Genomic DNA, 25716 nt, shown 5'->3' with positions numbered 1-25716 from the left:
CTGCAGTGTGTTTCCTACAGCATCTCAGGGCTGCACATGGTCCTTTATTGGTCTCCTGGGTGCTGTCTGGGGCCTATCTCTTTAAGCTGGCAGTGCCCAGTGGAGCCTTCAGAGGCGGGGCGGCGGGGGCTGCTGGTTCACATTTGGCTGCCGCTGTTTTGAAGGTGGCTGCTGGTAGATTCTAATTAACTTCGCTTTTTAATTGTGCAAGTTTTCAGGGTTTCTGAAATGAAGGGCACTCATTTTGGAAAATGAAAATCAACCACTTTCTGTTCAAGTCTGCGGGGTTTTATCCATGGGTCGGAAGCACACTGGTTTTCAGAGGCGCTCAGGGAAGACCCTCCCTTCTGAGCCGCAGTGGGGAGGGTGCTGGATTTGTGGTACAGTCCAGGGTCAAGAACAAAAGGATGAATAATCAAACACACAAGCAACCTAGAAGCGGGGCTTGGGGGCATTGGGAATGCTGGAGTTGATGATTCTGGGGGAGCACACTGAATGGCAGGAAAGGGGGTCAAGCCTCTGGAGGTCAGCACCTGGGGAAGCTCACAGCCCAGACCCAGGGGCTAGAACAGCACAGGGACTTAGATCAGCTGACAGAGGGTCCCTGTGGGCCAACAATATCTGCTGGACCTGGTCCCCTGGGTTGGCAGGTCAATTCCCACTTTTGGCTTCCTTCTAACCTGACACCTCCACCAACCACTCTTCATGAAGGTAGAGGAGGTTGAAAGCAAAAGCTGCTTTCAGATGTCCGAGGCTTGATGCAGACATTCTCTGCCTAGGATGCCGTGCTCAATCCATGCTTATCCAATGCCTACCGATGCTCCTGGACTCAGTATCTATGTTTCCTCTTCCAGGCAGCTTCCCTGGTTTGGTCCCTAGCCCTGGTGCATCTGCAGGGGGCATGGTGCATTCCTTTGTAATGTCTCACGTGCCCCATCACCCTTAGGCTCTGACCTCCTCTACGGCAGGTGCCCCCTGGCCTGGCGAGGTGCTTGGTGCAGAGATTGGTGCTTGGTTCTCAGCCCAGTGTTTGCTGAGAATATACCAAGGCGTCTAAACCAGGGTTTTCAAAACTGCAGTTATCTTGATGCCACCTTCACAATTTTTGCCATGCCTGAAAGACCCCTTGTAATTTAATTTGGCATTTTCCCTCAAATCGATTTTAAATCAAATTGTCTCTTAAAAACCTAACGTTGTTGTAAGCACTAATATTTGTGAACTGACAGGCTTGCTCTGTTGTCAATAAATATTCTAACGTGCATTCAAATGAATGCGTACAAATTAAAGTACAAAGTCCTATCTTTATACTCATCTCGCACGCCACTTAGGCTGTATCCACGTGCCCCGGGGTGCTTACACTAGCCCCGGATGACCGAATTTCCTGCTACTGCCCTCACTGATGGTATCACCATCACTTTGCTATTGCCGCAAAAGCCAGGGACCCTGTCACCCCACTACTACCCACTTGCTTGCTCTAGATGCCCTCAGTCCCACTAGACTTGCCTGCCTTTCTGTGTAAAACAAATCTAGCCAGTGTCTTATGCCTGCATGGCCTTGCTTTTATATGTGAATCGTGGATTTTAATCTGTATTAGACGTTATTAAGGTGATAGCAATGAATGGCAACCATGGGCTCCAGGAAATGGAATTTTTAGGCACAAGTGGCTGATTCTCTAAGGAAGACATCCGCAGTGGAGGGAGCTTTGGGGCAACTCTCATTACTTTTACACCATCACCCTTAGGTGAGAGATGTCTTAAGTCTTTGATTGAAAATTACTTACTACATGATTGAAACATTTTCTATTTCCGGATTAAACCATCTTAGCTTCCCTAACGTTTGTTCCACTAGTTATTTTGTATCCCCTTTTTTCCCCGATTTCCCCTTATTTTCCTTCCTGGGTTTTTCTTGGTGGAATGGAGGTAGCACATTGATCAGTGAATTCTGGGGAAATAAAGGACTCAGTGCCTGGGTTTGTGAGTATAATTGTGCCCTCTCTCCCGAGCATGTGTCTCTGTGTATTAGAAACACAAGGGCTTTATAAACCCGAGTGTCACAGGAGCTAATGGGAGGAGCATTCCTCTGGGGTCATGAGAGCAGGTCCAAACCTTGCCTCTGTGAGTCCTAACTCTGTGACTTTGAGTCAACCTTTGATCTTCTCTTATTCTTAGCTTCTCATCTGTAAAAGAGGGAAAGTGATATTTCCCACATCCTGTTCAGCCACGGTCATGCTCATGGTGAGGAGTGACACAAAGTACGTTGTCCTGTCCCTGCCAGCATCATCTCAGAGCCTGAGTCTGGTTGTGCTGGAAATGTTGGCTGACGCAGCCAACAGCCACCCGTCTCTCCTCTGTAAGAGAAGATGTCCATCTTATAGTGTCAGTGCTCTTGTGGGTGCTTCAGACACTGTGGGAAACCCAGGGGAAGATGTGAAAGAGTCTGAAATGCCACAGACCTTTGGAGTCATTGCACATTATGCATAGATGTAATGCAGTTGACACTGACTGCCGTGTTTCTCTTATCCTTTAAATTGGATGAACTGAGCCCGCAATGTTTAGCCATTGCCTTCTAAGGTCTCCTTGTTTTGGTTCCATTGCTTTAAAGAGTCTGCAGGTCCAGTTCTGAGCCAAGTCGTGGGCAGTGGCTGCCAGGATTGTCTGAACGCCAAGTGTGAGCCTTCTGTGAGCCCAGCGAGGCCACAACACCTCATTTCCAGCAGGGAGGGAAACCCGCTGCCCATAAAACTCAGTGCAAAAGAACAAAAAGGGACATTGAAGTCAGTCTAGCTCAGAGGGAGTTTCAGTGGAGTCTGGCTGATAGAGGCTCACATTCTGGAATCTTCGGTCAGATGGTTGCTCTAGTCACAGAGGTGACACTCCGAGGTACTCAGTGACCTCATTTTGCTCTGGAGAGACAAGGATAGGTATCACAAGACTCTCATCTGACCAGGTCTGAATGGCAGCCTCTGTTTCAAGACAGATGTCTGACAGGACCGGCCGGGGTGATGTAGGATGTCAGGAGAGCCCTGACAAGGACAGGGGGGCCACTCAAACAGTGCTTTCCTCTGTGCCGGCTGGAACCAATCTGAGGGATCTGGAGGCACTTTTCACGAGCCTCTTATTCCTCCTCCTTGCTTCCCACCCCATGCCAAATGATGTAATTGTGATAAATAACCACAGTGAGCATCCCAGCCGGCATAAATTCATCCTTGCTATTTGCGCTTAGCTTGAAACCTTTGTCATCACAGATCACGCCTAATCCAAATACATGCCTGAACTGAGCTCTGGACCTGCAATGTTATTAGTGAATTATGTGGGTTTGGATGAGGGTAATATATTGTTAGCAGGCTAGTCAGCTGGAGGAGGGAGCTCTGGGTGTTCCCATAGGACCTGAATGAAAACACGATGTCTAATATTTCAGCAAATGCCCCCCTCCCTTTCCAGAACCATTGCAACACCCAGCCATCAGGGCTGCTACTGGAATCTTGGCACATTCTTTCTGCCTTCTGCCTCGTTGCTGGGAATCATTTGTAAAGTTATGTTGTGGCAATGTACTCGAATGATACTAATCATGTCCAACTATGTTATTTCTTTCACACGAGGGACTGTGTGTTAGTAACCAACTCAGAGTTTATTCCCCCAAATCCATTTATTTCTCTCTGTGACTTGAGGAAGGCATTTCTTCTTTACAAACCACACATTTTGATTACAGTTGACCCTTCTCTTGTCTAGAATAAATTCAGACCAGAAACCATCAGTTTGAAAGATATTTCCAAGATCATTTCTTGGCTTGAGTTTATCTCTGTAGAAAGAATTGAATGAGTAGGGAGTGTAGAATGAGTGTGCTTTGAAGCAGCATTGAATCTGATTTCATGCAAGTGGCCTAGTTATATGAAATGGCTATTGTCTTTTTCTAATTAAAAATTTGGGTGGGGGATGGAAGAGAGCTCTTGAACATTGTAAAAACTTTAATTAGTACCAAAAGATAAACAGAGTGAAAGTGAAATTTACAGTCTTGACCCTCAACCCTGCAATGACCCTGCCCCAGGCAGCAACTGTTACCTGTTCTTTGTTGTTATTGCAGAGATAGTCTATGCATATAAAATGCATAAGAGGGCAAGTTCTGTGTCCCACATTTCGTCTTGCTCACTGCTGTATCTCCAGCTTCCAGAATAGTGCAGGATCTCAACAAATATTTGTCGAATGAACAAATGAATAAGCAGGAATGCAAGCACAGGAACACGCACACAATCGGTACTATACTATTTACACTGCTCTGCACGTTTCACATACTTTATAGTTACACCTGTAGATTTTGCCTCATTCTAACAGGTGCCTTGTATTCCATTGTAGGAATGTGCATAATCTATTTCTACCAGTCCACTACTAATGGGTATTTAGGTTGCGTCCATTTTTTCTCTATTGAAAAAAAAAGTTGCAACAGTATCTGTGTATCTATGTCTTCATGTACATTTTGAATTTCTCCATAAGATAAATTTCTGGTTAGGCTCTGAGATATCTGTAAAATAAAATTTTTGGAATTACCTGATCAAAGTATATGCATATGAAATGGCTACTTTCTAAGTAACTAGCCATCGCATACTCTAAGGAGAGTTTCCTGTACTCATTGGTAAATGCAAAACTTTTTCTGCCCTGTTCCCTTTGCCTGAAACCCCCTTCTCATGCTCTTTAATTGGAGAATTCCTAGTGAGCTTTTCTGAACCATTCGAATGTTACTACATCTATGGAAACCTTCATATCTCATTAAATTATTATCTATTTATGCACCCGTCTCTCGAAATAGACTGAAATTCCCTGATGACCAGGGCTGTGTCTTATTTCATCTCTGTATCCCCAATGACTAGCATAATGCCTGCCATATTGCAGGTACTGATGAAGATTTATTTAATGGTGAACATGACAGTGAATTTTAGAAAGTCAGTGTGGAGAACTAAAGTATAAGTATTCCTCAATGTTCAGATTTTGACAGTGGTCGAAAGAAGAAACATATTCGAAGTTAGTACTGTGAGACTCAAAAACAAGACTGGAAAGCTAGGTGACCCTTAGATCCAGCCCGGCCAGGGGAGCCACCTAGCTGCTCAGCTTAGGTGGGCTTGGGAGTCAAAAGCACAGCCTCTCAATAGGTTAATGTTGGGCAACTGGCCTAGAACCCCATGGAGTCCAAACCCAGGCAGTTATGTGAGCAGGACAGATGAGATGAAAATAGGGTTAGGAGTTAAGATGAGTTGTCAGGGCTCCAGGGAGAATTGTCTCCAAGGACCAAGTGCAGTGGCTTGGGTTCAGGTCTGGTCTTTTCAGCCAGAAGAAACAAAGTCATATTCAAACTATTTCAAAGAAGTGGGTGCTTTTTGAAAAGAAGCTTATAGGGTAATACATGGAGTAGAGATCTCCTAGGAGCTAAGAAAGTGTATTCATTATCTATTGCTACGTAACACATTACTCCAAAACTCAGTAGTTTAAAATTACAAACATTTATATATCATAGTTTGTGTGGGTCAGAAATTCAAGAGCAGCCTAACCGGGTGGCTCTGGCTCAAGATCTCTTATGAAGTTGCAGTCTAGCAGTCATCTCAAGGTGGGATTGGCTTCCAAGTTGACTCGTGTGGTTGTTGGCAGTTCCTCACTGCTATGGCAAACCTCTCCACGGGCTGTCTGAGTGTCCTCGTGACATGGCAGCTGGACTCCCTCAAAGTGGGTGATCCGAGAGAGCCCAAGACAGAAGCCTCAGTCTTTTACAACCTAATCCCAAGTCTTAAAACCTAATAGTCTTGAGGGGAGTTCCCAAGATGAAAGACCCTGAGCTCACCTCCTCTCACGGGCATACCAAAACTACAACTATTCAGGGAAGAGCTATTGATGAAAAAGACTGGAACCCAACGACTAAAGACATAAAGAAGGAAACACAATGAGACGTGTATGAGGAATAGAGTTGGGGTATATAGTCAAGGCCCATACGCTTGGGTGGGTGACCCACAAATGGGAGAATAATTACAATTGCAGTGATTCTCCCCAAGGAGTGAGGGGTCTGAGCCCCACATCAGGCTCCCCAGCCTGGAAGGGAAGAAGAGGCCCCAGAAGGTTTGGCATTCAAGGCCAGAGGGGCTTACTTTCGGGAGACTCAGAGAACTGTGGAAAAGAGAGACTCCACTCTGAAAGGGCACGCACAAAATCTCACATGCTCTGGGACCCAGAGCAGGAACAGTAATTTGAAAGGAGCCTGGGTCAGACCTACCTGCTGATGTTGGAGAGTCTCCTGGAGAGGCAAGAGGCAGCAGGCAGCTGGAGCTCACCCTGGGGACACAGGCACTGGGGGCAGCCATTTGCGGGAGTTTGTTCTACCATGTGGACGCTGGTATTGGCCAGCACCCTTCTGGAATCCTCCCTCTAGATTATTAGCCTCAGGACCCAGCCCTGCCTCTGCCACCAGCCTATAGGCACCACGACTGGGACGCCTCAGGCCAACAACTAACTGGGTAGGGACGCAGCCTCACCCACCAGCAGATTGGTTGTCTTAAGACCCCCTGAACCCACAGCCATCCCTGGACATGGCATTGTCCACCAGAGGACCAAGGACACGGCCCCACACACTGGTGTGCAGGCACTATACCCGGGACCCACAGGGTCCCGTAGCCCGAGACCCCAGGACCCAGATCCACCCACCAGGGGCAGACACCAGCCCCAGAATCACCTGGCCCCAGCCCTGGCCTCCAGTAAGCCTGTTCTAGCCTCAGGAGCAGCCTCACCCATCAATAGGTAGCCACCAGGCCCAGGAAGTCTGCAGTCCTGCAGCTTGCAGTGGCAGGACTCAGCTCACCCACCAGCAGGCCAGCACCAGCTCTGGGACTGGCTGGGCCCTGGACTCACCCACCAGCAGGCCAACACAAGTTTCAGGATACCGCAGACCCTGCAGCCAGGTGGTCAGGAACCGGTCCCACCCACCAGTGGTCTGACACCAGCTCTGGAGCCCCAGAACACAGCCCTGCCTGCCAGTCGGTTGGAAATGAACCCAGGACCCGGCATCACCCGCTGGTGGCCAGGCACAAACCCTGGGATGTCCTGAACTCCTAGAAGAAGACATAGGCAGAACATTTTTGACATAAATTGTAGCAATATGTTTTTGGACCTGTCTCCTGAAGCAAAAGAAAGAGAAGCAAAAATAAACAAATGGGATCTAATTAAACGTAAAAGCATTTGCCCAGTAAAGGAAACCATGGACAAAACAAAAAGACAACCTACTGAATGGGATAAAATATTTGCAAATGATATGACTGATAAGAGGTTAATCTCCAAAATATACAAACAGCTCATACAACTCAGTATCAAAGAAAACAACCTAATTAAAAAGTGGGCAGAAGATCTGAATAGACATTTCTCCAAAGAAGACATACAAATGGCCAAAAGGCACATGAAAAGATACTCAACATCCTTAATCACCAGAGAATCGCAAATCAAAACCATAATGAGTTATTATGTCACACTGTCAGGATAGCTATCATCAAAAAGAACACAAATAACAAATGCTGGAGAGGGTGTGGAGAAAAGGGAGCCCTCCTACACTGCTGGTGGGAATGGAAATTGGTGCAGCCGCTGTGGAGAACAGTACGGAGTTTCCTCAAAAAACTGAAAATAGAACTGCCATATGACCCAGCAATCCCACTCCTGGGTATATATCTTAAAAGGAAAACACTGATTTGAAAAGATACATGCACTCTAGTGTTTATAGCAGCACTGTTTACAATTGCCAAGGTATGGAAGCAACCTACGTGTGCACCAACAGATGAATGGATAAAGAAGATGTAGTGTATATATATATACAACAGAATACTACTCGGACATAAAAAAGAATGAAAGTTTTCCATTTGTAACAACGTGGAAATGGAGAGTATTATGCTTAGTGAAATAAGTCAGAGAAAGACAAATACTGTATATGTTATCACTTATATGTGGCATCTAAAAAATAAAACAAACTAGTGAATATAACAAAAAAGAGACAGATTCACAGACATAGGGAACAAACTAGTGGTTACCAGTGGGGAGAGGGAAGGGGAGAGGGGATTCAGAGGTACAAACTACTATGTATAAAATAGATGAGCTACAAGGGCGTATTGTACGGCACAGGAAATATAGATAACATTGTATAATAACTAAGTGCAGTGTAATCTGTGAAAACTGTGAATCACTGTTGTACCCCTGAAACTAATATAATATTGTAAATTGACTATACCTCAACAAAAAGAATAGTCTTTCATAATCTAATCCCAGAAGTGATATACTATTACTTCTGCCATATTCTGTGATTAAACACACCGACTTCATGGGAGAGGGCTCCATAAAGGTGTGAATGCCAGGAGGTGGGGATCATGGGGTACCATCTTCAAGACTGGCTATCAGAGAAATGAACTGTACAGTATCAGACCTCACTGCAACTAGGGCAGGAAGACTATAAGGTACCACAACTATTTTTTTATTGACTCTTTTAGGAGCTCTTTGGTCTTTTCCTTATGGCATCACTGCTACTTTCTGCACATCTTCTGCACATTCATTGCACCCTCCACCAATTTTATTCATTGACTTCCTCTTATTACACCCGTTGGCTCACGCATGGTTCTACCAGGGCTTTCTGGTCCAACCCTGTTCACGCTCATATGACTTTATTTCCTCTTCCTAACTGCTCGATGCCTTGTTTACCCAATTCTAAATTTCTGCAAGATAACTCTGATTGTTCCAGCTCATCTTTTTACATCAAATCATAGGTAGGGGTTCAGCCTCTAGTGGAAAACACTTGGGGTAAATGCCCATCCCCTAGCCTTCAGCCACTGTTAGGGACTTGCATTAGATGGTCTCCCACAGGAGCCCTAACACATGAATACCTATGGCTGGGGCCAAGTCTCCTGGAAGCCTTGTGGACAGGGTAAACACTGACCAATATCTTTAATGATTAAGAACACAAACTCTGGAGCTTTCCAAAATAGCGCCTGAATCTTTGGCCCTAATTTACTAGCCATGTGTCCTTAGGTAAGGTGTCTATGCCATCTCTATAAAAGGGATGTAATAATAAGAGTAGAGTACTTGATAGTGTTGTCATGAAAATTAAATGAGATTATGCACTGGCACAGTGCTAGGAACATAATAAGCTTCAATAAATGCTAGCTGTCATTTCTATTGATACAGTTTATTTTGGGTGATGTTTTTGGAGGCCAATGGATAGAGAAGGAGGTGTGTCTCTATCAGTTTTAGCCATTCATTCATTTATTCAACAGGTATTTATTGATAGTTCTTCTTCCTTTCTGTTGGAATTTGCTGTTTTGGTTATAGTATATGCATTGAAATTGTATGTATGAATCATTATCACATTATTCACAAAAGCTCTTTCAAGGCTTTTACTTTTTAAAAATTCTCTACAGATGCCCAGTTCCCCTGGAACATTTTCTCACTTTTCATAGATAGCATCTTGTCTCCTTTCCTAAGAAGAAGTAATAGTAGGTAATGGAAAGAATCCTGGACTTGTCACAGGAAGATGTGAATTTGAATCTTGGCTTTGCCTCTGATGCGTTGGCAAGTTACTTGTATTCACTGAACTGGTTTTCTCTTCTATAAAAGGGTTATAATAAAAGTTACCTCGCCTCGCCTCACCTAAAAGGCCATAGGGCGTGGTGGTTAAGAATAGTCTCTGAAGCCAGATCATCAGGTTCAAGTTCCAGGTCTCTCTCTCACAAGCTGACCCTGCTCAAGTTACCTAACCTCTTGGTGCCTTGGGTTCTTCATCTGTAAAATGGGACGATAGTACCAATGCCATGCCTGTAGGGTTGGGTTGGGAGGGTTCAATGGTCTGATGTAAGTAAATCACTTAGAACAACGTGGCAACAGTAATTGCTGCAAAAATGTCATCTCTTTTTGTGTAGTTTTGCTCATGGCTCTAAGAACCAGTAATAATAACATTTTGCTATCTTCATCAGGCACAGGAGTAAAACAAGAACAAACATTCAGAGGTTGCAAGTCAGGAGTTCATCACGTCTCCCCCAGGGATGTTTTGCATCATAGTCTCTTCTTTCGTGCAATGTAAAACAAAAGTGTCCTTCTATGTTGCCACTACCAGTTTCTATCTCTTTATCACCAGCTTTATGAAAAGGGAACCAGAGTTACACTTTCATCTTTAAGAACTTCCATCTCCATTGACCTTCAGGTTTGGTTTCTAGCCTCCTACCTATTTTCACTTATTCCTCTTCTTTGCCAGATGCCTATTTTCACTTATTCCTCTTTGCCAGCATCGCTTCCTTGTCAGGCTCTGAGTGCTTCCTCTTCTGGCGTAGCTCTGTCTGCCTACAGGGCTTCATCCTTCTGAGCACCCAATTGGAATTCCATTCTATGCCCCAACACCTTTTAAAAACTTTTGGATCACACTTTTCTTTTCTTTTTTTCTTTTTAACATGCTTTTCCTTTGTTGTATCCTCAGCTCCCAAGTCTGTCCTCAACAGCCTTCTCGGCGAATGCTCCTCTCGCCTTACAGGTCAATCCTCTCCAATGGCTTATACTCTCATCTCTGTGAAGGGGGCTTCCAACGTGTAGTTCTGCGTCCAACTTTCCTTTTGAGTTCAAGTTCTCTGAGTTTTAGACTCAGAATATCTGAAACAAAATCCACCTTCCAATCGAACTCCTCATGTCTCCTTACCTCTGCAAATGGCATCACTCTTGCGCTGATCACCTGAAGTTCTGAGTCATCCACTCATGGTTCGTTCAACTATTTCAGTGTCTATTGTGTGACAAGCATTTTGCTAGGCATGAGAGTGCAGAGATGCATCTGACACAGTCTTGGGGCTAGGGAGAGAGAGATGATGTGGTGGTGGGAGACTTTGGTGAGTGTGGGCAGGGCTCAGAGGAAGGAGTGCCCGATATGCCTGGGGAGGGGTTGGCGCTCAGAAAAAGGTACAAGGAGGAGGTGAGCCTTGATCAGAATATCACAGGTGAGAGTATTTTCAAAAAGAGCTAGGAAAGTCCAAACAAAGGAGAGTCTGGGCCAAGACAAGAGAAGAGAAACAACCAAGAGCTGTCAAGACCTGAGCACCTCCCCAGCTATAGGCACTCTGCCTGGGCTGGGTTTCCTTGCAGACCTACAGAGATATGTCTCTGCCCTTTGTCTTTGCCTCTCTTTCCCCAGTTACTTATTCAGTCCTCCATCTTTATTATTGGTTTGATTTTACTATTAACCTTTTCTTATGAAACATTTAAAACGCATACAAAAATAGATATTCCAATAACCTCTGATGCACCCATCACAGTTTCAACAGTAATCAACTCTGTATTCTCACCTAGATCCTTCCCACCTGTATTATAATGAAGAGTCTCACACATTATCTCATTTTATCCACAAACATTCCTAAAAGATAAGGAATGTTAAAGAAACATAGCTGCAACGTATTAATTACAGCCCAAAAAAGAAATTAACAATAGTTCCTTATCATATACTCAAATACCATACACGGTTTTATTTTTCAGTTTGTTTCTAACAGAATCTATATAAAGTGCACATTTGTGACTGGTCAATAACCTTTTTTTTTTTTTTTTTTTTTTTTTTGCGGTACGCGGGCCTCTCACTGTTGTGGCCCCTCCCGTTGCGGAGCACAGGCTCCGGACGCGCAGGCTCAGCGGCCGTGGCTCACGGGCCCAGCCGCTCCGCAGCATGTGGGATCCTCCCAGACCGGGGCACGAACCCGTGTTCCCTGCATCGGCAGGCGGACCCTCAACCACTGCGCCACCAGGGAAGCCCTGGTCAATAACTTTTTAAAATTTCTCTTAATCTATAGGTTCTGCATCCATTTTTTTCTTTCCCTTGCAATTTATTTGTTGAAGAAACCAAGTCTTTTGTCTTTAGATTTTTACTACGGTCTGGATCTTGCTAATTGTATGCCTGTGATGTCGTTAGAAATGTTCCTCTGTCTCTTGATTTTCTTATGAATTGATTGGTAGATCTACAGATTAAATTATTTTTGACAATATTCCCTCATAGCGGCCTGGGAGATACATAATTTCTACTTGCCTCTCTTTTCACATCATTGATGCTGAGGAGCATTCATTCATAAGAAATGGCTAAATGGTGATATTCTAAATCCTGTCATTCCTTATTCATTTATCAGCAGAAATACTTCTGTGAAGATAACCTTTCCTTTATTTAACATGTGGGTCCCCAGTGGTACATTTCATGGAGGAAAGACAGGATCAATGCATGATTCTTTCCCTTAGTTACTGGTTGGTTTCCCCGTATCTTCAAATAGCGAACAGTTAATGTTTTTCTTTTAAATATCATTATGATATTGTGGACTTAATACCTGTGATGTGTTTCAATACCCTTCAGTTATGATTCTGATTGGCTGCTCAAATTGCTCTGTGTTTGGCTTGTGGTAGCTTCTTCAACTTGGCTCTAAGTTCTTTTTATACAACCCAGTCATCTTTGATAGCTTGTTTGTTATTTGACATAATAATGTACTCCAGAACCATCCTGTAAATCTCCTGCCCCAGACTTGGAGCCAGCCACATCTCTGAGGACTCCTGGTTTCTTGTAGTGGGAAATGTATTGATACTAGGGTTGTCCATTACTTTTAATCTCAACTGCTATGGCAAACCTGACCCACCGACTTCTGATTGCTGTATACTTCAAAATTATGCTGCATTTCTGCTGCTAGATCCTCCTGCATCCCAGAACTAGTCACATCTTGCTTCCATGTATCCATTTCACGAGCCTCCCTGATCCATCATATCCACTAACTGGGCATTCCAACATTCTTCCCAGCCTGGTCCAACCTGAGCTCCTAGCTGTAACTCTGCTTCTCCCCTGTGTACCCTGCCATGTACCAGCCAAACTAACTCACTAGCTGTTTCATGTTTCTGCCTCCTACATTCCCACCTCTGTGCTGTGGCTCATGCTATATATTCACCTGGGCCACCTGTCCTCTAAACCTCTGTTTTTAGATGTTCTTGGAGACATGGCTGATTCCAAGTCTGGGACAGGAAATGCACAAGCCCTCCCTTAAGTGTCACCTCTGCTTTGGGGCCTGGAGTGATCACCTCATAATGAAAGTTCTCCTTGCTCTGAATTCCTGTGACTCTGTCTCATGGCACCAGACATACACATATCCCCAGTGGGGCTATGAATTCCTAGAAAGCTGAGATCCTGGCTTATTTATTCTTTAAATTCCCAGGGCTGAGCATTTCCCCCTGACACACAACAGATACTCAAATACATGTCTTTAGAATGAACAAGTGTTCTGATGACTAAACGAATTATTTATATTCTGCTTGGTGCTGTGGTTTTTAGGTTGCTATCGTGTTCTCATCTCCTTTCAGTTTCACCACCACAATCTCCTTGAAGGTCAGGGGAGAGGTGGAACTTCCTCCCTTTTGCCTCTCTTTTTGCCCCCAACACAATGCCTAGCTTAGCTTAGAGAAGCCACTCACTGGATATTGGTTGAGTTGAATTTATGGCAAAAGGAGAGGAATTTAAATCCAAAGACTCACTCTTTTGTCTCAGCCAACAAAGATTTGAGCTTTTGACCCATTCTTTTCTGCCTTCCTGGGAAGATATCAGAGGCAAAGGAAGGCATAATTCCATTTGCCTGGTTTTGCCACTATTTATTTCCGGATAGGCCAGCTTAATATTGCAATTCTTTTTTTTTTTTTTCTTCTTGCTTTTCTTCTCGTTCTTTCTGAGGCATCGTGTGTGATTGAGGCTCTTCTAAGCTCACTGCAGAGGCTCAGCATGGCAGTAAAAAGCTTCCCAGAAAGCAGTCCAAGAACAAGCAACCAGTGACCCTGGGGATGACAAGCACAAAAATGCTATTGACAAAAGATGGGCAGAGAGCGGTTGCCTTTATTTGGACAGAGTGAGGAAAAGAACTCGAAGTGAGTCTGTTAGCCAAACACACCCTGGGTGTTCTATTGCTCTTTTGGGGAGAGTCGCATGCCTGTAATATCTGGAGCTAGGGAAAGGATCCAGGGCTCTCAGCAGCTGCCCAAGGGACTTCTGACAGCAGCCATGAAGATGGGTGATATTACCTGGCCCACCAAGTCATCCAGCCTGGTGGCCAGAGTTGGGTCTTGGACTCCATAGGTTGAATTTTTAGGCCATGCTCTTTCTGCTGTACCAATCTCTCTTTTTTTGTGAGTGAGGAAGAGCTCAGGGTTGCTTTTTTTTTTTCCCTGAGAAAATGCAGAAGCCAGCAGAATATCATGGAACCTGGGTGTCCTGAGACCTGCTATTTAATTCCCATTCTTTCAGTAACTAGCAGTCAGACACTAGTCCTCTAGCCATTCTTTCCCCCAGTCTCATTATAGACCTAATATCTGGTCTCAGTTATCTCTAAAGTGCTCTCTAGTTCTAATTTTTAAAATTAAATTCATGACTTTCTTGCTGCTGGAAATTCTGCTGATTAAAGTAATTTCTAAAGGGTACTCTAGAATACTGTGGCTGATGATTTTAAAGAAATCATCAACTCTGGAACTCTCAACTCTGACTTTCAGATTGTTCTTAAAGCATAGAGTTGTGGTTTTTTTTAAATTAATTTATTTTTAAAATTTTTGGCTGAGTTGGATCTTCATTGCTGCACGCGGACTTTAGTTATGGTGAGCAGGGGCTACTCTTCTTTGCAGTGCACGGGCTTCTCATTGCAGTGGCTTCTCTTGTTGCAGAGCATGGGCTCTAGGCGTGTGGGCTTCAGTAGTTGTGGCTCACAGGCTCAGCAGCTGTGGCTCGCGGGCTCTAGAGCACAGGCTCAGTAAAAACATAGAGTTTTGAGCAAAAAGAGAGGGTTTCCCAAACATCAATACATTGGTCTATGCCCAGCCCCACCCTGCTAGCATCCTCCTGCTGTCCTGGATATAGAGGGTGCTTACCTGTGCTAAGGGTGTTCCAGTTATCTATAGGAAGAGAAAGATGTCTGGCCACCCAGGGCTAATATGAACAATGAAGTTCTTTTCTGGAATATGGCTCATCTCTATCATGTGACCAAGCCTAACTGCGGATTAGAGAATTATGCTTTTGATTTACACAGGTGGGCCTTGTTCTAGGCATCACCACCCCTCTATTTGCTGCTAACAATAAACAACCTGATTTTTACCAAGTCCCCCCAAAATAGGTAGGTATAGTCATTGTATTTTAGATCATGGAGTAAGGGCACCTTTCGTCATTGTTGCTCAAAGGTGTGGGCAAGTGTTTGTGGGCTCTGTTTTGGTGTGAACTGGTCAACACTGCTTTCTTGACTCTGGACTATCCTTTTAAGCCCCACCAGCCAGCTTGCAACACCACGAGGTGGACATGGGACCAGAATGCGAATGACTCAACACAGCTCTTTGTCTCCACAGTGAAGTCATGTATTTCACACGCTCCCCTGACAGAGACTCTCCACCCCACATTCCTCCCGCTCTGGGAAGGAAATGCTTTCTTTCTTAAAGAGAAAACTGCGATGGTCTAGGATAGCACTGGAGGCAGTTGAGGGGCTGCCTCTACCCTTCCCTCCCCTCCTCCGAGTACCACCTGCTTACCGGCTTCATCTCAGGCAGGGATGGGAGGTGGTGCTACTTTCTGTTGAATGCTTTGGCCAAAATGCATGGACAAAACCCTTTTGACTTCAAATGTTTTCATGCAGCTGAAACAGGAAGATTTTTGATCATTTGGCTAGAAGGCCAAGGACAACTGAAGACCATGTCCAAAGTGTTCCCTGCTGTACTACATCCACAAGGACCTCTTCCTGGCTGTGGATCCAGCCAATGGAAGGAGCTCCATTTCAGCACCTCTAGGTTTGTCTACATTCAGTTCAGGTGATGATTCCTTTTCACCGTGCTGCCACCACGTCCCTGTGGTTGGTTTTCCAGTAATGATATCCAGTCTCTTCAGGTTTTATCTGCCCTAGACCAACCCCAGAGCAGACTTCTAACCCATTTTAATGATGTCCTTTGAAACGGCACCAGCCTTCAGCTCTGGCCGTGAAGTGACCTTCTAGAATTGGGTTCACTTATGGTCTCACGTTTCCACTCATCCCTGTGCCCCTGTGTTTCAACTTCTGGTAACTGATTTTCCCACCCCTCCAATCTCTACAAAGGAGATTGGATGGGGCTAGCCTGGCTGGCCAGCTCTGCAAGGTTGCATTGGAAAGTGAGAGGATCCCTTGCCCACGACTGTGTCATATAGGATCAGAAGTGAAGGTCAGAACCAGGGTCTGACCTTGTAAGAGCAAGGAGATCTGATGCAAATTTCAGGAGCCACTGGGTATTGTTGGGTTGGGTTAGTGTCACAGAGTTATGTAATAACCTATATGGGAAAAGAATCTGAAAAATAATGGATATATGTATACATATAACTGAATCACTTTGCTGTACACGTGAAACTAACACAATGTGGCAAGTCAACTCTACTCCAATATAAACTAAAAATTAAATTTAAAAAAAGATGACAATGAGAAACAGTCAGCAAGAATGAACAGATGGCATAACCCCTAGGCAGTACGTGTTCCCTCAGCGCTGAATTTTGCACATTTCCATCAGAGTTTGTGTAGACGTGGTAGCTCCATTCACAAAGACTAGGCAGGTAAACCTGTACTTCTGGGTCAGGGCGCTGCTGAACTTGGATTTGTCACTGTGGTTTAATAACAAGAAGAGTGAAATCACAATGAAAGTACAGGCAACCCTATATAATATCTTTTTTCTTATTCTGGTGACCTCAATGAACTGGATGGGAAGGATATCTTTTCTTCCTTTTCTAGATGCCAAAAGTGTGGCCCTAGTTTTCTTTAGCAGTTGACTGTTTTTTTTTTTTTTCCACCGAATCCCCTTGGCCTCCAAACTAAAGCAAACTCCGCTGAATGTTATTGTTGAATAGCTTGCGGCATGCTTACAATATGTATGACTTTCTCTGGCTGACCTCCCGGAACGGGGCTGTTGCCTAGCTAGGGACCCATTTAGAGTGGTAGGGGATGAGAAATTATAGACTGTCCAGCGTAAGCTCAGAGGTAGGCAGATCTGAGAGACGTTAAGAAGCAATGAGATCACAAAACATCTGTAGAAATATGAACTGACAAAAACTAGCCATTGTGGTTTCATAAGGGTAAATCTTGTTTGACAAATGTGGTGGGAAAAAAAGAGAGAATGAAGGAGATAATGTGGAAAGCAGAGGGTTATGAGACAGTGGACCTCAACTATTAGGATTTCCAGAAGACTTTGGATAAGGTATTGCTGAATAGGGGCACACACTGGGTGGAACCTCTAGGCTTCCTAAAGGGGTGTACTTCAATCATTGCAATAAAGAGCTCAAGTCAAGCTGTAATTATCCCCTTTCTTTTCCTAAGGGTACTGTCTTAAATCCTCAGTTATTATACACTTGGGTAGTGAGACTAGAGCCAAGTAAGGCTGTGGAGTTTGAGACCTCCAACTTTCTCTGCAAGGTGGTTAAAATAATAGGTTGGTTTGGGTATGCCTGTTATTCAGGAAAGACAACTGGACCTCTTGTGGAGGACCATCAAGTCATCAGTGAAACAAATTTTTTAGTTCAGTGGTCAGCAAACTACAGCCCACAGACCAAATCCACCTGTGTTTGTAAATAAAGTTTTATTGGAACACAACCATACCCATTCACTCACATATTATCTATGGCTGCTTTCATACTGCAATGGCAGAGTTGAGTAGTTGCTATTATATAGCCCATAAAGCCTAAAATATCCACTCTTTGGCAATTTACAGAAAAAGTTACTAATCCCTGTTTTAGTTTACCTGCAACCCTCTCCAATCAGCCATTTTAGGCCGTCCCATGGTGACTCTCTCTCACTTCATTTTCTTTTACTCTTTCATAGCACATGTCATTATCTAAACTATCTTGTTGAGTTTTTTACTTGTATTTTGACTATTTCCTCCAAACAGAAAGAAAGCAGACATCTTGCTTTCTGTTCTGTTCATCATGGCGTATCCCCGGCTCCTGGCACATAGAAGTTGTTCAATCACTAGTGATCACGTGAATGAATGAATGCATGAATGAATGCAGGTGAGAAAAAATGGTGAGGAAAGTGGGGGTAAGAATGAGACAGTGAAGATGCTTAGTGACCTATAGGAAACAGAATAATCATATATTTGTGCTGTCTGCTTAACTGACCAGAGAACAAACATTCGTTAGTCCCACGTTAGTTAGAAGAAACATCCACATTGATCTACCCACTCTGTTATGTCAAATTATAACCCACTGTAAGTCAGCCAACACATATATTTCCCTCCATGGTTTATAAACTTTTCCAGGCATGGATATTGCGTATTTACCAGGGGTGGCCTAGTGCCTTCCTGGTCCTCTTGTGACTGTCTCATCGCTGCGCCCCTGACGTCTGGGTCATGCCCCTTGAGATGGGAAGACTGCTCACTGCGAGACGGAAGGAGGCAAAGGGAAATCAAGACCACGGGATCCTCTCAACTAAGCCTGTTTGCTATTTGGAACTTGGGGGATACCTACGTTATATTTATTTATACTTCTAGAAGGAATCATTACAAAATTGACTGCTGCAACAGGAATAAAGATGCAGGCATAGAGAATGGACTTGAGGACACAGGTGGGGGGAAGGGTAAGCTGGGACGAAGTGAGAGAGTGGCATGGACATATATACACTACCAAATGTAAAATAGATAGCTAGTGAGAAGCAGCCGCACAGCACAGGGAGATCAGCTCGGTGCTTTGTGACCACCTAGAGGGGTGGGATAGGGAGGGTGGGAGGGAGACGCAAGAGGGCAGGGATATGGGGATATATGTATACGTATAGCTGATTCACTTTGTTATACAGCAGAAGCTAAACGCAAGAGAGAGGGGATATGGGGATGTATGTATACATATAGCTGATTCACTTTGTTATACAGCAGAAGCTAACACACCACTGAAAAGCAATTATACTCCAGTAAAGATGTTTTTAAAAAAAAAGCTTACAGGAAGGGAATAAAACCTTGTTGCTCCAATTTTACATTGAGCACGACTCAGAACTAAATTTACCTTTTGCTCTACATCTTCAATTTTGTGTGTATATTTCTTTTTCAGATTATTATATATATATGCATTTACATATATTCAGTATGGATATGTGGATTCAGTGAGGTCTAAATGAATACAAAAAATAGCAGTTATTTTTAACTTTGGTGTTTTGAAATAACTATGATGAAATTTTGAGGAAAATTATGTCTTGGCAGACTTATGTTCCAATGGCAATGCTAACGAAAATATACTTAAATAAATAGCATCTGCTTGAGACAGATTATATGAGATTGAGATACTGTGTTTTTGTTACTGTATTTCATACTTGACTTTATGGATGACTAAAACAGAAATGAAAATTAATTCTAATCTACATTAAAATAAATGTTCATTTTCCAAACAAAATAAGTGGCAACACTACTTGCAACTGAAAAACAAACAAACAAACCAAAATTGACTGCTGCAATTATATACTCTTGAAATCTAATTATTAAGTCAAATGGAGCTTTGTGGTCTCAAGAAAACAGTAATGTAAGCCTCTTAAGAGTTAATGATAATAATAAAAACCCTACTATTTCTTGAGTGCTTGGAGAAAAATCTGCAAGACAAAAGGTCATGGCTCTAGCCCCTGAGTCCCAGTCTTTTTCCTGGAGCTTTGCTCAATGGATCTCTGAAGCAAGCATGTTCAGTGGGTAGTGTGACATTTTGCTAGATAGGCTGCCATCTGCAAGAGAAAAGAGGTGCTTATCAGCATAAAATTCTCTTTATTCTGTGGATGTTTTAATTTGTCTTAAAACGACTGTCATGGGCTACTGTCCATGGTCAAACTAAAAGGACTGAAGACCAAATTTAACCAGGTTCCACTGGTCAAAGGTGAAACAATTTGAGTATCAAATAAGGAAATTAACTGCAATAGATTGATATTCATCAAATATAATGAAATACACGAGTTCAAAAGGGCATTGGGGAAAAGAAAAGAAAATGAATTGCTCACCATTGGAGGATACTAGGTAAACAATTCATTATTATGAACACTAAAGGGGAATTACTAAATATTTATGTCATCTGTCCTATATAAACTGTACCACTAAATAATCAAATACATAGTAGATAATGGGAAATTTATAGAGGTAGCCAGCTAGTAAGTGAAGAAGAGACAGCAGTATTGGAATATCACCATGATGGAACCACTAATGAATGTGTGAATCTCGGCATTGAGCATGAATGGCTGCTAACATCACAAAAAAGACAACCACTCATTGTGTGCCTCCTGATCAAAGAACACACCACCATCTTTGAAACAGTCTTGCCAACAGATGAAACTTGAATCTGATCAAGCCTCTAGATACAATGAGCAATTTACAGAAAATGCAGAGGACAGCGGATCAGGGTAGAAGACACCGCATGAATGCAGTTGGCAAAAATCCACATTGGGAAGCTCTGTAAATCAGTGATCTTGTTTCTTCAACAATAAATTGTAAGAAAGAGAAGATGAAGGGGAGCTATGGATTGAAAGAAAGTTAAGAGACATCAACCAGTCATAATGTATGGATCTTATTTGCATCCTGATTCTGTAAACAAATAAATGATTAACATTTATGTTTCAATTAGAAATTTGAACACTGAATAAATATTTGATATTAGGAATTATTGTTACTTTTTAGGTGTGATATTGATATTATATTTTTAAAAGAGTCCTTTTAGAGATACTTAAATATTTTAGATGAAATGATATGATGTCTGGAATCTGTTTTATAGTAATAAAGGGCAGAGGGTTTGGTGAGAATATTAGATGAAGCAAAACTAGTTGTGAATTGAAAATCGTTGGTTGATGAGTTCATGGGGTTTGTTATACTGTTCTCTCTACCTTTATGGAAGACTGACATGTCCATTACAAAAAAAAATTTTAAATGACCATCTTGGCAAAAAGAACAGTGGTCATTCATTCAACTAGTTCTTTTAATGGTAGATAGAGCTGACATTTGACTATATATCGTTTATTGTGAAACTTATCTATGGGAACCTATGCTATATAAAGAAATAATGTTTTATGTATAATGTAATGTTTTTTACATTATAGCATTAGGTTATAATATGCACTAGTTAATCACCAGGTTATCTCAGTGATTTTAAAATAAGTATTTAAAATGATTTGCTTAATGTAATACACGTTACTATTTCATTACCAGGTAGCACATAAACAAGGGCAATTACCATGGGGGAACACACAAGCTTCACTGATTAATTTGTTCTTTCTTTTGAAGACCATTTCCCAAGAGTTTACTACATGCCAGCACTAGGCTAGGCTCTGAGGATATAAATCATCAAAGTCCTGGTCCTACCCTGGAGAAACTCATTTTCTAGTGGGTGAAACAGACAAGTGAAAACCACAGAACTACAGAATAGCAGTCACGTGAGCCATGGCTCAACCATCCAAGGGAGTGCAGTCCACCTGTCCTGGAGAGAAGGATGGTGGCTGGCAGGCTGAGCCTCCGGTAGGTGGGAAGCAGGGGAGGAGGTGAGAAGGTAGGAGGGCAGTGATAGCTGCAAGGCACCCTGGGAGGATGTTTACCTGCCTTTTGCTTCATATAGTGGGATTGTTGTGTGCGAGGGGAAGAGCAAAAACAGATGCGACTGGTCAGGCAAACTTTAGTGGTCCATATTTTGGAGGATGTGGAATAAGCAAAAGACACACTGCTCTGTGCAAGGCCCATAACATCTCATCCCAATGAGTTCCTGTTCTGCTCTTGACCACGACAGCTGACATGAAGTAAAGCCTCTTTCTCTCAGGAGCTGCTCCTTAAATTTCCATCAACACACTCCTTTCTCACCAAGCTTTCTCCTCTGCAGCCTTTCCTTCCTAACCTCCTGGTCTGTCCTCTCTCCTAGCCCAGGCTTCTTTTTCTTGCTTTTCAGTAAAAATCTCAAGAGGACAGACTCTGACTTCTTTGCACTGCGTTTAGCCACAGCTGGAGACTGCCTGCATTGGTGTTTTCCAGCGATCTTCATGGCCTTTCTTCCAGTTCAGTTTGTCAACTAGAAAGGACTTTGGGAATGAAACATTTTGAATTTTTTTTTTAACTTGAAGAATGATCTTAAAGTGGTAGCATGTATTATGTGATCACTTATCTCTATTGTTTTGGTTTAACTTACCCCTTTAAAGGATGGAAAAAAAAAAAACTTAAGTAGTCCAATGAGGGTAATTCCTTGTCATTTACTGAGAGCTTTTTCTTGGTCAAAGCAAAACATTAGCATTCTTAGCTGTTCGCTTATTTATACTACAGGAAACCAACAGTTATGCAAAGCCACTGCCAACATAATCACGAGCTGCTGTGTGGAGTCTTAAGTACCTCATGGAAAAATAACTCTGAGTTGGAATTCTTCCCAAAATCAAGCTTCGTTCATGCTTTGACAACTGAGGTAGGCAAAAAAAAAAAAAAAAAAAGAATCTACAAAGCAGTTATAAATATGAAGGTCTGTTAAACTTTTCAGCAGCGTGATTTAGTGTAAAAAATGTAAGCTATTAGCACAAATGCTTTTGCAAGAGTACTGCGGCTGTGTCATGTCTTTAATTTACCTGAAATTAATTGTAGGATTAAAATGCTTTATAGTTTAATGAACAAAGAGAACACAGCCTCAAGCATGTTTCATAACCTGGTTGTACCTTGTATTTTAAAACAGTCTGAAAATGTGGGAGACAAGCTGTGTGTGTGTGTGTGTGTGTGTGTGTGTGTGTGTGTGTGTGCGCGTGCGTGCAAATACATAGAAGCAGTTTGGAGCACAGTGGATATTAGGGCAGAGTGTGTGGTTTGTTGACAGAGTCATTCTCAAAACTATACATTTCAATCATATGGCAATTAAGTCTTGGATGGGCACATTCTGGACCTTTGTCTTTAAAAGGAGTTCCTGGGATTTTTGGTGGTTGTTCTTTTTATTGTTTAAATAGATTTTGCCACGAGCACTTCCTGAATACATATTTTTTTTCCTTATAAGTGAAAGGCAGGAGCTATGAATAAGAGCAAGAACTTTGGAAACGAGAAGGGTTTATAAGGTTATTGGGAACTTTTCATCCTTACTGAGCAAACAGAGAGCAATGGCAGACACCGCCTTTTTGAAAGAAGTGGTCCCTCGTTCTGAGAGCTGATGGGCAGAGATTGGATTTCTAGGACTCACATGCCTGGAGCACTTCAGGGGGTAATCACTGTGTTCATCGGTGAAGCCTTTGCCAATTTAAAAAATTGTCATTTGCCATCTGCCTCTGCAAGGATTAGGTCACTAGCTGCTGCAGCTGCTGACCTTGAACACACCCTGAAAGGAGTTGAGGGTGGAGATCTGGAATGTGGCCCTCTGTGCTCTGGGAAAAACTGGCAGAACAGGCCTTCAGATAGTTAGATATTTTCAGAAGATTTTATGAGTCCCAATTCTTGCATCTCTTCATACCTAGAAAAGCACTAAAATCATTAACGGAGACATCTGTTCCTTGTGACTAGCAGCCAGCCTCTGCCAAAATGTGTGCTTGGTTGCATGTACCTGCCCTTCACCAAAACCACATCTATACTGACCTTCCCCTGCTGCCTCTTCAGAGCAGCTTCTCAGAGCTATCTGAAAGGCTGTCTCCTGGGCTACAGTCCTCATTTGTAGTTAAAAGTTAACTCACAACCCTCACGGTGTGCATTTGTTTTCAGTGGACACCTTCCTACAATTTTTATCGGCAGGTACTTGGCCGTAGTCTCTCATTTATACTCACACCTCTTATTCAGCATGCCAACTTCATTGTCTTGGTCTCTTAGCCGCTTCAGATGATTTGATCGATTTGCAATCTTAATTCCAAATTGCCAGAAGAAGGGGCAATGAGTGTTCAACGTGGCAATGATGACTATGGTAGCCAACATTGGCAGAGACTAACAAGGCACCAAACATGGCACAAAGCACAGGACCAATCATTATTCCCTTTATGTGGGTAAGGAAACCAAAGCTTAGCATGGCCAAGTCAAGACCCAGGAACAAAGACACATGCGTGGCCAAACTGGGCAGCAGATGCTAGAGCTTGGCTCGTGGCCAGTGTGCTCTTGGGGGCTGCTAGTCTCCTGAAACCAGGAGATGAGTGATTTCTTTGCCAGGAGATGAGTGATTTCTCTCCAGATTCCTGGGTATATGTGAAATTTCCAAGATGTCCATGAATCCCATTTACATTCTTTTTATTCTTAAAATAAAAAACAATATTTCTAAACCTGCTGGAGCAAAAGAGATAGAATGTTTTTCCAGATAAGAATTTTTAGTGTAAAGGTGATAATGCTTATTATAAAAATTTAAACATTAGAAAATTATAATAAGTGAAACTTTTCTTTCTTACTTGCTTTTCATTTTTAACTTGTCACATTCCTCATCCTCCAACCACCTCTAAGCCCAGTTCCATTCACCAGATGAAACCAAGGTTAAGAATTTGAAATCTATCTCTCTATCTCCATCGCTAGTTCTTTCTCTATCTTTATCCTGCCCACTGCCCTCAGTGGACACACTACTTGGCAGTGTTAAGTGGACAGACTAGGTGGCTAGATTCCCTGTATTCAAATCCTGATTCTGCCATTTATTAGCTAAGTGATTTTGTGCTAGCAATCTCTCCATGCTTCAGTTTCCTTATCTGTAAAATAGAGATAATAATATTATCTACATCATAGGTTTATGTGAAGATGCCATATATATATAGTGAATATACAAAGCAGTTAGAACAGAGATCAGTACAAGATAAGCCCTCAATGTGTTCTATCTCTTTGTGTATATATGTATCTTTAATACACATGGAGGTGGTAATGTTTAAATTATTTTGCATTTGTACTTTTGACTTAACAACTTACTATTTTAGTAATATACAACTTAAAAAAAACCTAATTTACAATATTCCATCACATACATGTAATCTGTTAGTAGACTTTTAGATACATCTGTTTCACTCTTATAAACAATGCTATAATGAAGTTCTAGGTACATAAATCTCTGCATTTGTCTGAGGACTGCTGTAGGATAAATTTCTAGAAATGGGATTGCTGATAAAGATGTACGCACGTTTAAAATTTTGGTTGAAACTGCCAAAGTGCCCTCCCCAAAGGCCATATCAATTTCCAAATCAGAACATCAATACTGGATGTGTCTGTTTCCTTAAAACCCTGCCAATGCTAATTATGAAAGTATTTTTTAATCTGTACCAGACTAATAGGTAAAGATCTTATTGTTGCTTTAATTGCATCTCTTTGATTAGTAGTAAGGTTCAGCTTTTTTAATGAGTAAAATGGCTATTTGTAGTAGTCTTTGTGAATTGACTGTTATTTTTCAAAGGGGGTGTTTTTTTTTTTAACATCTTTATTGGGGTATTATTGCTTTACAATGGTATGTTAGTTTCTGCTTTATAACAAAGTGAATCAGTTATACATATACATATGTTCGCATATGTCTTCCCTCTTGCGTCTCCCTCCCTCCCACCCTCGCTATCCCACCCCTTCAGGCGGTCACAAAGCACCCAGCTGATCACCCTGTGCTATGCGGCTGCTTCCCACTAGCTATCTACCTTACGTTTGGTAGTGTATGTATGTTCATGCCTCTCTCTCGCTTTGTCACAGCTCACCCTTCCCCCTCCCCATATCCTCAAGTCCGTTCTCTAGTAGGTCTGTGTCTTTATTCCTGTCTTACACCTACGTTCTTCATGACATTTTTTTCCCCTTA

This window comes from Orcinus orca, chromosome 7 (assembly GCF_937001465.1).
Source record: "Orcinus orca chromosome 7, mOrcOrc1.1, whole genome shotgun sequence".
In the NCBI taxonomy this organism is placed as follows: Eukaryota; Metazoa; Chordata; class Mammalia; order Artiodactyla; family Delphinidae; genus Orcinus; species Orcinus orca.
The sequence above is the reverse complement of the archived record's forward strand: the minus strand, read 5'-3'. Positions refer to the sequence as shown.